This window comes from Macaca mulatta, chromosome 14, assembly GCF_049350105.2.
Source record: "Macaca mulatta isolate MMU2019108-1 chromosome 14, T2T-MMU8v2.0, whole genome shotgun sequence".
In the NCBI taxonomy this organism is placed as follows: domain Eukaryota; kingdom Metazoa; phylum Chordata; class Mammalia; order Primates; family Cercopithecidae; genus Macaca; species Macaca mulatta.
Window position 1 is genome coordinate 19,779,351 of NC_133419.1, and position 15,578 is coordinate 19,794,928.

Here is a 15,578-nt window from a genome sequence, read left to right on the forward strand (position 1 = left end):
AAGAATAGATAAAAAATTGTGCTGTATTCAAACATAGGAATACCATACAAAAAACCTACAGTTATAGGCAGCAGTAACATGGGTGATTCTCACAAACTTAAGTGAAAGAAGCCAGAAACCAAAGAAAATATTTACATATGTGGTATGATTTGGCTCTGTGTCCCCACCCAAATGTCATGTTGAATTATGATCTTCAGTGTTGGAGGGACCTGGTGGGAGGTGATTGGATCATGGGGGTGAATTTCCCCTTTGCGGTTCTCATGATAGTGAGTTCTCACAAGATCTGTTTTTTTTTTTGTACTGAGATGGAGTCTCGCTTTGCCGCCCAGGCTGCAGTGCAGTGGTGCGATCTGGGCTGTCTGCAAGCTCCACCTCCCCGGTTCATGCCATTCTCCTTCCTCAGCCTCCTGAGTAGCTGGGACTACAGGCGCCCGCCACCACGCCCGGCTGATTTTTTGTGTTTTTAGTAGAGACGGGGATTCGCTGTGTTAACCAGGATGGTCTCGATCTCCTGACCTCGTGATCCACCCACCTCGGCCTCCTAAAGTGCTGGGATTACAGGTATGAGCCGCTGCGCCCAGCCCAAGATCTGGTTGTTTAAAAGTGTGTAGTACTTCCTCCTTCCTTCTCTCTCTCCTGCACCCATGTGAAAATGTACTTGCTTCCCATTCGCCTGTCTGCCATGATTGTAAGTTTCCTGAGGCTTCCCCAGCCCTGCCTCCTGTACAGCATGTGGAACTGTGAGTCAATTAAACCTCATTTCTTTATAAATTACCCAGTCCCAGGCAGTTCTTTATAGTGGTGTGAGGATGGAAAAACACAATGTGTATATATCCACTACATAAAGTTCGCAGTCAGACAAAACTAATGTGTGAATAGCCAAATAAGTAGAAACAACCCAAATGACTGTCTTCTGATGAATGGGTAAATAAAATGTCTCTCCATACAATGGAATATCATTTGGCAATAAAAAGGGAGTGTTGGCCGAGCACAGTGGCTCACGCCTGTAATCCCAGCACTTTGGGAGTTTGAGGTGGGCAGATCGCCAGGTCAGAAGTGCGAGACCAGCCTGGCCAACATGGTGAAACCCCGTCTCTACTAAAAATACAAAACTTAGCCGGGCATGGTGGTGGGTGCCTGTAATCCCAGGTACTCGGGAGGCTGAGTCAGGAGAATAGCTTGAACCTAGGAGGTGGAGGTTGCAGTGAGCTGAGATTGTGCCATTGTACTCCAGCCTAGGCGACAAAAGCAAGACCCTATCTCAAAAAGGAAAAAAAAAAAAAAGGAGTGTTGTGTTGATACACATAACAACACTGATGAACCTTGAAAACATTATGCTAAATGATAGAAGCCAATTGCAAAATACCACATATTGTATTATAGAATTCCATTTATATAAAATGCCCAGAATAGCAAATCCATGGAGATAGAAATTGATTTTCTAGGGCTAGGAGGGCTGGGGGTGAGGAAAATGAGGAGTAAACACTAATGGGATGATGAAAATGTTCTAAAATTGATTGTGATGATGGTTGTATAACTCTGTGAATATACTAAAAACCATTGAAGTGAGCTTACCTTTAATAGGTAAATTGTATGTTATGTGAATTATTTTAACAAAGATATTATTAAAAAACTTATAGACTATTATTAATATAAATAAAAAGTAAAATAAGCCTCAGAACAAGAAAAGGATTTTATTATTATTTTTTTAAGACGAGGTCTCAGGCCAGGCACAGTGGCTCACACCTGTAATCCCAGCACTTTGGGAGGATGAGGCGGGTGGATAACCTGAGGTCAGGAGTTCGAGACCAGCCTGGCAAACATGGTGAAACCCTGTCTTTACAAAAAAACAAAAATTAGCCAGGCATGATGACTCATGCCTGTAGTCCCAGCTACTCGGGAGGCTGAGGCATGAGAATCACTTGTACCCGGGAGGCAGAGGTTGCAGTAAGCCAAGTTCATACCACTGCCCTCCAGCCTAGGCAACAAAGTGAGACTCGGTCTCAAAAACAAACAAACAGCAAGGTCTTGCTCTGCCGCCCAGGCTGGAGTATACATGTCATGGCTCACCACAGCCTCAACCTTCCACGCTCAAGCCATCCACCCACCTCAGCCTCCCAAGTAGCTAGGCCTGCAGGCATGTGTCACCACACCCTGCTAGTGTTTGTATTTTTTCGTAGAGATCGGGTTTCTCCATGTTGTCCAGGCTGTTCTCAAACTCTGGAACTCAAGTGATACGCCCGCTTCAGCCTCCCAAAGTGCTGGGATTACAGGCACAAGCCACCGTGCTCAGCCAGGACTTTGAAAAGACAAGTATTCCACTCAGAAATTCTATTTTTTAAATTATACTTTAAGTTCTGGGGTACATGTGCAGAACGTGCTGGTTTGTTACATAAATATACACATGCCATGTTAGTGTGCTGCACCCATCAACTTGTCATTTACATTAGGTATTTCTCCTAATGGTATCCCTCCCCTAGCCCCCACCCCACAACAGGCCCCAGCATGTGACGTTCCCCTCCCTGTGTCCATGTGTTCTCATTGTTCAGCTCCCACTTACGAGGGAGAACGTGCAGTGTTTGGTTTTCTGTTCTTGTGTTAGTTTGCTGAGAATGATGGTTTCCAGCTTCATCCATGTCCCTGCAAAGGACATGAACGCATCCTTTTTTATGACTGTATAGTATTCCACGGTGTATATGTGCCACATTTTCTTTATCCAGTCTATCTTTGATGGGCATTTGGGATGGTTCCAAGTCTTTGCTATTGTGAACAGTGCTGCAATAAACATGTGTGCACGTGTCTTTAGAGTCAAATGATTTATAATCCTTTGGGTATATAACCAAAGGATTCCTGGGTCAAATGATATTTCTAGTTCTAGATCCTTGAGGAATCGCCACATTGTCTTCCACAATGGTTGAACTAATTTACGCTCCCACCAACAGTGTAATAGCATTCCTATTTCTCCACATCCTCTCCAGCATCTGTTGCTTCCTTTTTAATGATTGCCATTCTAACTGGCCTGAGATGGTATCTCAATGTGGTTTTGATTTGCATTTCTCTAATGACCAGTGATGATGAGCTTTTTTTTCCATATGTTTGTTGGCTGCATAAATGTCTTTTTTTGAGAAGTGTCTGTTCATATCCTTCACCCAATTTTTGATGGGGTTATTTTTTTCTTGTAATTTTTTTTTTTTTTTTTTTTTTGAGCCAGAGTCTTGCTGTGTCTCCTAGGCTGGAGTGCAGTGGTGTGATCTTGGCTCACTGCAACCTCTGCCTCCTGGATTCAAGCAATTCTCCTGCCTCGGCCTCCCGAGTAGCTGGGATTATAGGTACGCACCACCACACCTGGCTAAGTTTTGTATTTTTGGTAGAGACAGGGTTTCACCATGTTGGCCAGGCTGGTCTCAAAATCCTGACTCAGGTGATCCACCTGCCTCGGCCTCCCAAAGTGCTGGAATTACAAGTGTGAGCCACCGCACCCAGACTTTTTCTTGTAAATTTGTTTAAGTTCTTTGTAGATTCTGGATATTGGCCCTTTGTCAGATAGATAGATTGCAAAAATTTTCTCCCATACTGTAGGTTGCCTGTTCACTCTGATGATAATTTTTCTTGCATCCTGAAGCTCTTTAGTTTAGTTAAATCTCATTTGTCTATTTTGGCTTTTGTTGCCATTGCTTTTGGCGTTTTAGTCATGAAGTCTTTGCCCATGCCTATGTCCTGAATGGTATTGCCTAGGTTTTCTTCTAGGGTTTTTATAGTTTTAGGTCTTACATTTAAGTCTTTAATCCATCTTGAGTTAATTTTTGTATAAGGTGTAAGGAAGGGATCCAGTTTCAGCCTTCTGCATATGGCTAGCCAATTTTCGCAACACCATTTATTAAATAGGGAATTCTTTCCCCATTGCTTGTTTTTGTCAGGTTTGTCAAAGACCAGATGGTTGTAGATGTGTGGTGTTATTTCTGAGGCCTCTGTTCTGTTTCATTGGTCCATATATCTGTTTTGGTACCAGTACCATGCTGTTTTTGTTACTGTAGCCTTGTAGTATAGTTTGAAGTCAGGTAGCATGATGCCTCCAGCTTTGTTCTTTTTCTTTAGGATTGTCTTGGCTATGCGGGCTCCTTTTTGGTTCCATATGAAATTTAAAGTAGTTTTTTTCCAATTCTGTGAAGAAATTGGAATTTAAAGTAGTTTTAAAGAAATTTAAAGTAGTTTTTTTCCAATTCTGTGAAGAAAGTCAGTGGTAGCTTGATGGGGATAGCATTGAATCTGTAAATTACTTTGGGCAGTATGGCCATTTTCATGATATTAATTGTTCCTATCCATGAACATGGAATGTTTTCTCATTTGTTTGTGTCGTCTCTTATTTCGTTGAGCAGTGGTTTGTCGTTCTCCTTGAAAAGGTCCTTCACATCCCCTGTGAGTTGTAATCCTAGGTTTTATTCTCTTTGTAGCAACTGTGAATGGGAGTTCACTCATGATTTGGCTCTCTCTTTGTCTGTTATTGGTGTATAGGAATGCTTGTGATTTCTGCACATTGATTTTATATCCTGAGACTTTGCTGAAGTTGCTTATCAGCTTAAGGAGATTTTGGGCTGAGATGATGGGGTTTTCTAAATATACAATCATGTCATATGCAAACAGAGACAATTTGACTTCCTCTTTTCCTAACTGAATACCCTTTATTTCTTTCTCTTGCCTGATTGCCCTGGCCAGAGCTTCCAATACTATGTTGAACAAGAGTGGTGAGAGAGGGCATGCTTGCCTTGTGCCGGTTTTCAAAGGGAATGCTTCCAGTTTTTGCCCATTCAGTATGATATTGGCTGTGAGTTTGTCATAAATAGCTCTTATTATTTTGAGATATGTTCCATCAATACCTAGTTTATTGAGAGTTTTTAGCATGAAGCGCTGTTGAATTTTGTCAAAGGTCTTTTCTGCATCTATTGAGATAATCATGTGGTTTTTGTCATTGGTTCTGTTTGGCTTGCGTCCCAGGTATGAAGCCGACTTGATCGTAGTGAATAAGCTTTTTGATGTGCTACTGGATTCAGTTTGCCAGTATTTTATTGAGGATTTTCGCATCGATGTTCATCAGGGATATTGGCCTGAAATTTTCTTTTTTTGTTGTGTCTCTGCTAGGTTTTGGTATCAGGATGATGCTGGCCTCATAAAATGAGTTAGGGAAGATCCCTCTTTTTCTATCGTTTGGAATAGTTTCAGAAGGAATGGTACCAGCTCCTCTTTGTACCTCTGGTAGAATTTGGCTGTAAATCCATCTGGTCCTGGACTTTTTTTTGTCGGTAGGCTATTAATTACTGCCTCAATTTCAGAACCTGTTATTGGTCTATTCAGGGATTCGATGTCTTTCTGGTTTAGTCTTGGAAGGGTGTATGTGTCCAGGAATTTATCAATTTCTTCTAGATTTTCTAGTTTATTTGTGTAGAGGTGTTTATAGTATTCTCTGATGGCAGTTTGTATTTATGTGGGATCAGTGGTGATATCCCCTCTCTTATTTTTTATTGCGTCTATTTGATTCTTCCCTCTTTTCTTCTTTATTAGTCTGGCTAGCGGTCTATGTGTTTTGTCCAGTTCCTGGACTCAATGATTTTTTTAAAGGATTTTTCGTGTCTCTATTTCCTTCAGTTCTGCTCTGATCTTAGTTATTTCTTGTCTTCTGCCAGCTTTTGAATTTGTTTGCTCTTGCTTCTCTAGTTCTTTAAATTGTGATGTTAGGGTGTTGATTTTAGATCTTTCCTGCTTTTTCTTGTGTGCATTTAGTGCTATGACTTTCCCTGTACACACTGCTTAAATTGTGTCCCAGAGATCTGGTATGTTGTGTCTTTGTTCTCATTGGTTTCAAATAACATCTTTATTTCTGCCTTAATTTTGTTATTTACTCAGTAGTCATTCAGGAGCAGGTTGTCCAGTTTCCATGTAGTTGTACGGTTTTGTCCACTCAGAAATTCTAAAGTCTAAATACATTATTTACATTAACTTTGAATGAAGTTTTTCACTGATGTTGTGGGGTCTTTTATTTACCTGAATTATGATACCTTGGTTTAGTGTGTACAATGTTTTAAGTGAATTAACCTGGCCAGGCAGGGTGGCTCACGCCTGTAATCCTAGCACTTTGGGAGGCAGAGGCGGGCGAATCACCTGAGGTCAGGAGTTCGAGACCAGCCTGGCCAACATGGCGAAACCCTGTCTGTACTAAAAATACAAAAATTAGCCGGGCATGATGGCGCGCACCTGTAATCCCAGCTACTCAGGAGGCTGAGGCAGGAGAATCACTTGAACCTGCCAGGGGCAGAGGTTGCAGTGAGTAGTCATGCCACTTCACTCTAGCCTGGGTAAAAAAGCGAAGCTCCATCTGAAAAAAAAAATTTAATCTATTGATGTCCATATTTAAAAGATTCTGAACTCACAAATTAAAACAAAAATATTAAAAACTAATCTATAGTATTAGACATCGGACATCAGGATATTGGTCGCCATTGACTAAGAAGGATGGGATAGTGTGGGGGCTCCTGGGAAAGATTTTAGGGTGCCGATAATGTTCTGTGTAATGTGTTTATTTTATGGTGACCCATTGTGCTGTATTCTTTTAGGATTCTTTTTTTGTTTGTATATATGCTACAATTTAATTGAGAAGTTTAAGAAGAAAAGATGGTGGCTCTGGGTGGGTCTGGCATGGTGAGCTCAGAATACCCCCAGTTGTTTCTGCCCTCTCTGGCTGTATTAGCCCCAGAGAGTGGCCCCCAAGGGTTTCCCTGTAGTGCCCTGGGTTCTGCATAGAGACATCCTCTGGCTACGCAGCTCCTGTGAAGAATGGTGGATCTCTGGCGGTTTCCCTAGATCCCTTCTGAGAATGTTCTGCTGGTTCTAGGAATTGAGGAAGTTGGACCTGTGGGACCTAAGCTCTTAAAGCCATACACAGGTTTTTGCTGGAGGCAGGAAGTAGCTAGTAGCATCCTTTTGTTAAGTCTTACCGCGGCTTGCACTATTTATCCAACAGCATGGGAGGAGGAGACATTGAGTAAAGTTGGGCCTGGCCTCCTGCCTGGCACCCTGACCTGGTAACCTAGAACAAAGGGCCAAATAAATGGGCACGTGAGTGCTTTCTTATCTTCGCTACAGCTGACTATGAGTAGACCGGATGTTCCTTTCCAGCCGGGATGTTCCTTTCCAGCAGTGTGGTCATCAGATAATGGAGTCAAGGGCTGGTGGGAGGGAATGGGAGGTGTGAAAGAAAAATATGTTGGGCCCCCAAAATCACTAAGGAAAACTCCAGCTGGAAACTGCTTAGGGCAAACCTGCCTCCCATTCTATTCAAAGGCACCCCTATGCTCCCTGAGATAGACGCACATCTGATTGCTTCCTTTGGAAAGGCTAATCAGAAACTCCAAATAAGGTAATCATTTGTGTGTCACCTATCTGTGACCCGGAAGCCCCCTCCCTGGCTTCGAGTCTTCCCGTCTTTCCAGACTGAACCAATGTGCTTCTTACATGTATTGACTGATGTCTCATGTCTCCCTAAAATGTATAAAACCGAGCTGTGCCCTGCCCACGTTGGGCCTCTGTCGTCAGGACTTCCTGAGGCTGTGTCTTCAACCTTGGCTAAGTAAACTTTCCAAATTAACTGAGACCGGTCTCAGATTTTCTGGGTTCATAGGAGGCTATGCTCAGATCACCTGGGACTGAGCCCTTACTCAGTTCCACCATGCAGAAAAGCTGCCCTTAGTTTCTCCTTGAGAGACAAGGGGCCAGCCTAGATAGTGGACTCTATATTAAAGTACAAACAGGCTGGGTATGGAGGCTTGCGCCTGTAATCCTAGCACTTTGGGTGGCTGAGGCGGGAGGATCACTTGAGGTCAGGAGTTCAAGGCCGTAACGAGCTATGATGGTGCCACTGCACTCCAACCTGGGTGACAGAACAAGACCCTGTCTTAAATAAATAAATAAAGCAAATACAAGAAAGCAAAACCAAGAGGAGGGGCTCCAACCAAGAGAACAGGGGCACGTAACCTTGTTTAATTTCACATGTTGTTGCTCAAGAAAACAGTAACCATTCTTAAAGGTCAAGGGAAGGAAGAGGGGTGTGTGTGTTTGAGGGCCCCTTAGGGGCTTTTAATGGGATTTGCAGTCAGGTAGACCTGGATTCAAATTCCAGCTTGGATATTTGCTGTGTGGCCTTGGACAAGTTGCTTAACTTCTCTGGGCTGCAGTTTCCTTATCTATAAAATGGAGATAGTACTATTACCTCCCTCTGAAGGCTGTTGCAAGGATTCTGATTGCTAAATTGTGTAATGCACACTGCACACTGCCTTGCACATAGAAGGTTCTTGTTGAATGGCGGTCAGGATGATCACGTTATTATCGTTACTGGCTCAGGTGTGTTTTTCTCAACCTTGTTATTTCGGACCAGACAGTCCTGTGCTGTGGCGGCTGTCCTGAGCACTGTAGGATGTTTAGCAGCATTCCTAGCCCCCACCCACCAGATTCCATAGCAACTCTCCAGCTGTAACAGCCGCATGTCTCCAGACAGTGCCAAATTACCCCTAGTTGAGAACTACTGAGCTGGAGGTAAATGCCTGGGAGATTGAGGGAGTGATCATGTGGGTTGATCCAAAAAATGTGATCCAGACAGGAGGATCTGATGTGGTGGGGGATGGAAATGGAGGAACAGGATGGGCCAAGGGTTAAGGAGCCAAGTAAAACCAGCAGATCCCAAATGAGCAGAGAGCGGGGATAGGCTCTGAGCAGAAATGGGCCCAAAAATCCCAAAGAGGGTAGGTCCAACAGTTTCATCTGGGTTTCTGTTGCTTTGTGTAATGGAATTTGTTTTTCCAGTTGTAAAAGTAGTGTAAGTTCATTTTAAACAAGTTGGCAAGTTCACAGAAAAGCCAATCAGAAAATAAAAATCTTGGCTGGATGCGGTGGCTGATGCCTGTAATCTCAGCACTTTGGGAGGCCGAGGTGGGCAGATCACCTGAGGTCAGGAGTTCTAGACCAGCCTGATCAACAGGGTGAAACCCCATCTCTACTAAAAATACAAAATTAGCTGGGTGTGGTGGCACATGCCTGTAATCCCAGCTACTAGGGAGACTGAGGCAAGAGAATCGCTTGAACCCAGGAGGTGGAGGTTGCCGTGAGCTGAGATTGTGCCATTGCACTCCAGCCTGGGCAACAAGAGTGAAACTCTGTCCCAAAATTAAATAATAATAATAATAGAAAAATCTTAAGTAATCCCAGCACAATTACACAATAGAGTGGGATATGCTCATTTGTTCTTTTTGTTCTTGTTGTTTAAGAAACAAATGTTTCTTAGTGGTCACTGTGTGCAGACCCTGCTGGGTGCTGGGGTGTCTGTGTGGCTGGGTGACTGGGGACTGTTCACATGCTCCGGACAAGACAGCGTGGGGGACAGCCTTGACTGCAGGTAGGCACACTAGGGGTGGTGTGGTGGGGAGAGCAGAGCCTGTTCCTAGGGATGCTGCTGGTCATTTTTGTCCTCTTCTACTGGCCTTCTCCTTTGAGGATCCATGCAGTGTCCTGGTCATGGCTCCCTGATCTGGATCTTTTTGGAATCTGCTCATTCCTTTCCATCCACACGGCCCTGCATAAGCTGACCCCATCCACCTTGTTAGTTTCCTCCTGCCATGTTCCACTTTGCTTTCTGTGTGCACCAGCCACCCTGATGTTCCGTCCCTGCCTCACCTGTATCCTGTTTCATTTTCTTCAGGTTTTAAAAATTGTGGTAAGGCCGGGTGCGGTGGCTCAAGCCTGTAATCCCAGCACTTTGGGAGGCCGAGATGGGCGGATCATGAGGTCAGGAGATCGAGACCATCCTGGCTAACATGGTGAAACCCCGTCTCTACTAAAAAATACAAAAAACTAGCCGGGCGAGTTGGTGGGCGCCTGTAGTTCCAGCTACTCGGGAGGCTGAGGCAGGAGAATGGCGTGAACCCGGGAGGCGGAGCTTGCAGTGAGCTGAGATCCGGCCACTGCACTCCAGCCTGGGCGACAGAGCGAGACTCCGTCTCAAAAAAAAAAAAAAAAAAAAAAAATTGTGGTAAAATACACATAGCATAACATTTATCGTTTTAATATATATATATATATTTTGACAGGGTCTTGCTCTGTCACACAGGCTGGAGTACAGCAGTGTGATCATGGCTCACTGCAATCTCGACTTCTTGGGCCCAAGCCATCCTCCTGCCTCAGCCTCCAGTTGTAAAAGTAGTGTAGCTGGGTCCCAGCTATGTAACTGGGACCACAAGTGTATGCCACCATGCCTGGCTAATTTTTGTATTTTTTTTTTTTCTTTTGGAGAGATGGGGCTTCACTGTGTTGCTCAGGCTGGTCTCAAACTCCTGGGCTCAAGCAATCCTCCCATCTCAGCCTCCCAAAGTGTTGGGATTACAGGTGTGAGCCACTGCACCCGGCCTGACCATTTTAAAGCATACAATGCAGAGGCATTGAGTACATTCAGTGTTGTGCAACAATCACCACTATCCATTTCCAGAACTTGTACCTTATCCCAAATGGAAACTCTGTACCCATGAAACAATGACCCCCCATTTCCCCTGCCCCAAGATCTCAGTTACCTCTATTCTATTTTTGTCTCTATCAATTTGCCTATTCTGGGAACCTCGTATAAGTGGAATCACACAATATTAGTCCTTCTGTGTCTGGCCTCTTTCACTTTAGCCCATGATTTCAAGGATCATCCATGCTGTAGCATGTATCAATACTTCATTCCGCTCTATGCTGAATAATATTCCATTGTATGTCTACATCACATTTTGTTTATCCATTCATCCATTGACAGATACTGATTTCCACCTTTTGGCTGTTGTGATTAGGGCTGCTATGAACCTCGGTGTACTCTTCTTTTTAAACAGCTTTATTAAGATATAACTTACATACCCAAAAAAAATGCACCCAGTTAGGTGTACAATTTAATGCTTTTTATTATAGTCACGGAGTTGTGCAACCACCACCACCACCATCTAATTTTAGAAGATTTTCCCTCACCTCCCACCCCCAGCTCTAGGCAGCCAGGGATCTATTTTCTGTCTATAGAGATTTGCCAATTCTGGACATTTCCTATAAATGGAATCAGACAATATGTGGTCTTTTGAAGCTGCCTTCTTCATTCAGCATAATGCTTACAAGCTTCATCCATCATCACCTGTTTTGTAAGTGAAATTGTATTAGAACACAGCCCTGCTCATTTGTTTACATCTGATCTACGGCTTTGAGCTTCAAAGACAGAGTTGCAACTTACAAAGTTGCACGGCTTACAGAATCAAAAGCAGCTACTATCCACCCTTTCACAGAAAACATTTGCCAAGCAAAGCTTGGCAGATCCTGAGGTATCAAAGAATTCCCCAAGGCCCTCCCCAAATTGTTGCCCTTCAAGTTGAGTTTTCTGGAGTCTAAACCGATAAAGGCACCAAAAGATAAAAAGCAAAAAGAGGCAAAATTGACGCCAAGAACCCCAGGCCTATAAAAGCTACCATTATTGGGCCCCCACCATAGTGTAAGCATCCCAGCCAGCCAGGCAAAGAAACACAGCAGAGGCAGAGCCCGCCTCACCTGGGAGGAGGAAGGAGACATATTCAACACCAGAGACAACTTTTTCCAGAAGGCTCTGATCACTCAGGGCACCTTATAGAAAATGCATTGGCCTTCCCCAGGAAGAGCAAGTGAAGACGTCATTAGAGGAAGGGAGTTCAGCAGGCTGGATGCATGGCCCATAGTGACTGGCAAGCTGGTTCAACATACAGCAAAGCTTGGCAGATCCTGAGGTATCAAAGAATTCCCCAAGGCCCTCCCCAAATTGTTGCAGGCCAAAATGGTTCGTACTCATTTTTAAATTTTTATTTATTTATTTATTTATTTTGAGACAGAGTCTCACTCTGTCACCCAGGCTGGAGTGCAGTGGTCGGATCTCAGCTCACTGCAAGCTCTGCCTCCCGGGTTTACGCCATTCTCCTGCCTCAGCCTCCGGAGTAGCTGGGACTACAGGTACCCGCCACCTCGCCTGGCTAGTGTTTTGTATTTTTTAGTAGAGACGGAGTTTCACCGTGTTAGCCAGGATGGTCTTGATGTCCTGACCTTGTGATCTGCCCGTCTCGGCCTCCCAAAGTGCTGGGATTACAGGCTTGAGTCACTGTGCCCGGCCTATTTTTATTTTTATTTATTTTTTTGAGATAGAGTTTCATTCTTGTCACCCAGGCTGGAGTACAGTGGCATGATCTCAGGTTGCAGTAGCTCACTGCAACCTCTGCCTCCCGGGTTCAAGAGATTATCCCACCTCAGCCTCCTGAGCAGCTGGGATTACAGGCGCCCACCACCATGCCTGGCTAATTTTTGTATTTTTAGTAGAGACGGGGTTTCACCATGTTGGCCAGGCTGGTCTCGAACTCCTGACCTCAAGTGATCCACCGGCCTTGGCCTCCCAAAGTGCTGGGATTACAGGCGTGAGCCACTGCATCCAGCCTGTTGTTATTATTATTAATTATTATTATAACAGAAGGCTTGTTATTATAACTATTATTATCAGCAGTAGCAAAAGCAACCACACAGCTCCTCTAGTTCTCTCTTGCTTCCCTGCCTTGCTCATTAGCAAGAACACAGTAGAGAAGGGCAGTAGAACCTTTCACACACTCAGAGAGCCTGTGAATGTTTTTTATGATACTAATCGCTGCTGGAAAATGGTAGAAGCAGCCAGACCGATCCCCTATGGGAAGCTTCTCTTCTGTGGAGGTGGAAAAAGAATGGCATTTGAAATGGGACAGAAAATAGTCACAATCCCATTAGCTCTGGTTGGTACAGATACTGCCACCTTTGCCCTGTGGGCTCTGTGTCCTACTGGACCTCTCACTGATGTGATAAGCTTGCAAAGAATTTATCCTCTAAGAGGCTGTGAAACGATGGCCTGATGCTGAATTTGGTCCACATATGTGCCACACAGCCCCCACGCACAGTCTTTTATAAATTTGAATCTTCTTTTAAACTCGGGAAATTGCACATAAACTTTCAGATTTCCGGTTTCTCTTGCAAAATTAGAAATTCCAGCCTTTGAGGCCCACATTCCCAAATGGCAAAAAATGATGAGAGCTGAGGAGTGGCTCCCCCATGCAGAACTGTCTAGTTTACCATCGTCTCCATCCAGCTTGCTTTCCTCCTTTATGTAACTAGTTGTCCCCATTGGGCTTTTCATTAGGAATTCACTCCTGTGATAGTAAGTTTCATCTTATCTGAGATTGCAGCAGCAGCAGGGAAGGAGTGGAGATCCATTTAGCAGATGAGGGCATCAGGGATGGATGCAGCACTAAGGTCCACGCATCTCTAGTTCCTGCCAGCACAGCCCTCTCCCACCCAGCAGTCTAGAAGGCTGTTCTGGCAGGCCTCAGAGCTGAATCCATGAGCCCACATAGCAGAGGGGAAAAAGCCTTGCCATTCTTTCTCCTGGAAGCTTCCATCTAATAATCACACTTGCTGTTTGTGTGCCAATGTGCTAAGCAATGCAACATGCATGATCTCATCCAACCACTGCACTGCCCTCTAGAATAGAAATTATTATGATCCTCACGCTACAGATGAGGCAACCAAGGCTTAGAGACATCATTTGCCTGTGGTCACACAGCTAAGAAGTGGCTGGGAAACTGAGGCTATAGACATGTTATCTTGCTCTTGCAAAGTCACCCAGCCAACAGATGGCAGAGCGGGGATTCCATTGCAGGGTCAACTGACTCCAAAGCCTAGAAGCTGGAAAACTGGAGGCCAGTGGGGCAAACTAGTTTAGCTGGCAGTATTTTTGAAAATTTGGACTTTTGGCTTTTTGCTGGTCTCACCGGTCCGCACTTTCTCACAGGTCCCACCGATGCTGTTGCCTCACACCCTGGCCTCTTTCCTCATGCATGTTGCCCGCCTGGCCTCAGGAGGGGTGACAACCTTCACATTCTCTGCACGTTCTCTTACCTCCCAGAGTTCAACTCTGATGGGCTTGAGTTCTCAGTTCTAGGACAGAGATGAAGGTCTGTGTTTGTCTCTGTGGATCCTACCCCACCAGGTTTTGGGAGTTGAGAGCAGAGACAAATGGAATATGGTTTGGTTCGTGTTCAGTTCCATGGCTATGATGCCATTCCAGAGCCCAAGATTTAGAGGATTGATCGGGTTGGTTCCAGGATCCACTGATTCACTGCGGTGGTGACTGAATTGATTGTATCGTTTTAAATCATTTCTCTACTTTCTCTCCCTTTGAGATTCAATCCAAAGTGACGGTGCTTTAGATCAGGGGTTTTCAAACACAGGTGTGGGTTCTGTGTCTCATTTGCTTTTCTGGGAGGAGGTAGGCAGGAAAACCCATGGGCAGGCATCATGGCAGAAGTTTGGGAGCAGGCTGAATGGGGCTGAACTGTTACCCGGATTAACCAGAAAGCCTAAGGAGTGGATGAAAGTCCAGGAGTGGAGCCTAGGTTGGTTCAGGGGGAAGCAGGGAAGCCATAGAACCGATGAAAGGCTGGGAATAGGTTGAGAAGCACAGTACAGAGTAAAAGGAAAAGAAGGGGATTGTTTGGAGGTTGAGAACACAGGCAGGTGCCCAGGAGCTTGCTCTGACAGATGCTGTTGGGTGAATAGTTTCAATTCAAGCCCCACTGGGCTGCATCATCCCATTGTTCTAGTCATGGGTTCTTAAGGCTTAGAACAGGACCATGTTAACCACAGAACAGAAAAGCTGAGCTAAACCAGCTAAGACACTTTAGCTGCATGGGAGGGAAAACCATTAAAAGAAGCATAAATGGTGCATAAGTTGGTTAGTTCTAAAGTTCAGTGATGTCACCGAACACTCAGGTGTCCTAAAGTGATTGCCCTCATGGTCCCAAATGGCTGCCACAGCTCCAGCCATCATGCTGAGCATCCCTCAAGAGACCAGAGAGGGAACATTCCTGTTCTGTGTCTCTTTTGAAGAGTTGGAAACCCTTACCAGAAGCCACTAGTAGACTTCTCATGCCTCATTGGCCAATCCTGCTTAAACTCATAACTGACAAGGAGGCTGGGATGATCAGAATTCATTCTAATGAATCAAGATTTAGTGCCACCTCTCCCTTCTCCAAGTCTTCGCAGAAGAGAAAGGAACAAAACTGTGGCTCTGTATGCAAGGATGAAAGAGCAGAGATTGGTCCACAGGGACTTCTACTCACTCCCCTCACTGAAATCCTATGGCCAATGTGTGCAAGGCTCCCCCTACCCCTGTTAGTTTAACTACATCTGAAGCACATCCTCCATGTGTGAAGGGACACACCTGAAGCTGCCCTGCTTGAAGCAGGAGTGAAGGCCAGGAGCCTACTTGGCTCTCCAAGCTTCCTGGAGGCACTGATCTTGTCCAGCAAATTTGTTTATTTTATTTTATTTTATTTATTTTGAGATGGAATCTCACTCTGTCACCCAGGCTGGAGTGCAATGGTTCAATCTCTATTCACTGCAGTCTCAACATGGGAAACCTCATTCAGCCTGGACACGGACAGGATTGATTGATTGATAGCTCTTTCTCGATTCCGTGGGTGGTG

At 44.7% G+C, this 15,578-nt stretch overlaps 1 protein-coding gene across 1 annotated transcript in view; it reads right to left on the minus strand.

Annotated features, from left to right (window-relative positions):
• Positions 1–286: 286 nt before the first annotated feature.
• SLC35C1 (solute carrier family 35 member C1) overlaps positions 287–15,578 on the minus strand; it is a 37,010-nt gene continuing 21,718 nt past the window's right edge. The window contains exon 5 of the transcript XR_013403273.1: positions 287–394. The gene's annotated coding sequence lies outside the window, so the exon portion shown is untranslated. The remainder of the gene's footprint in view (positions 395–15,578) is intronic.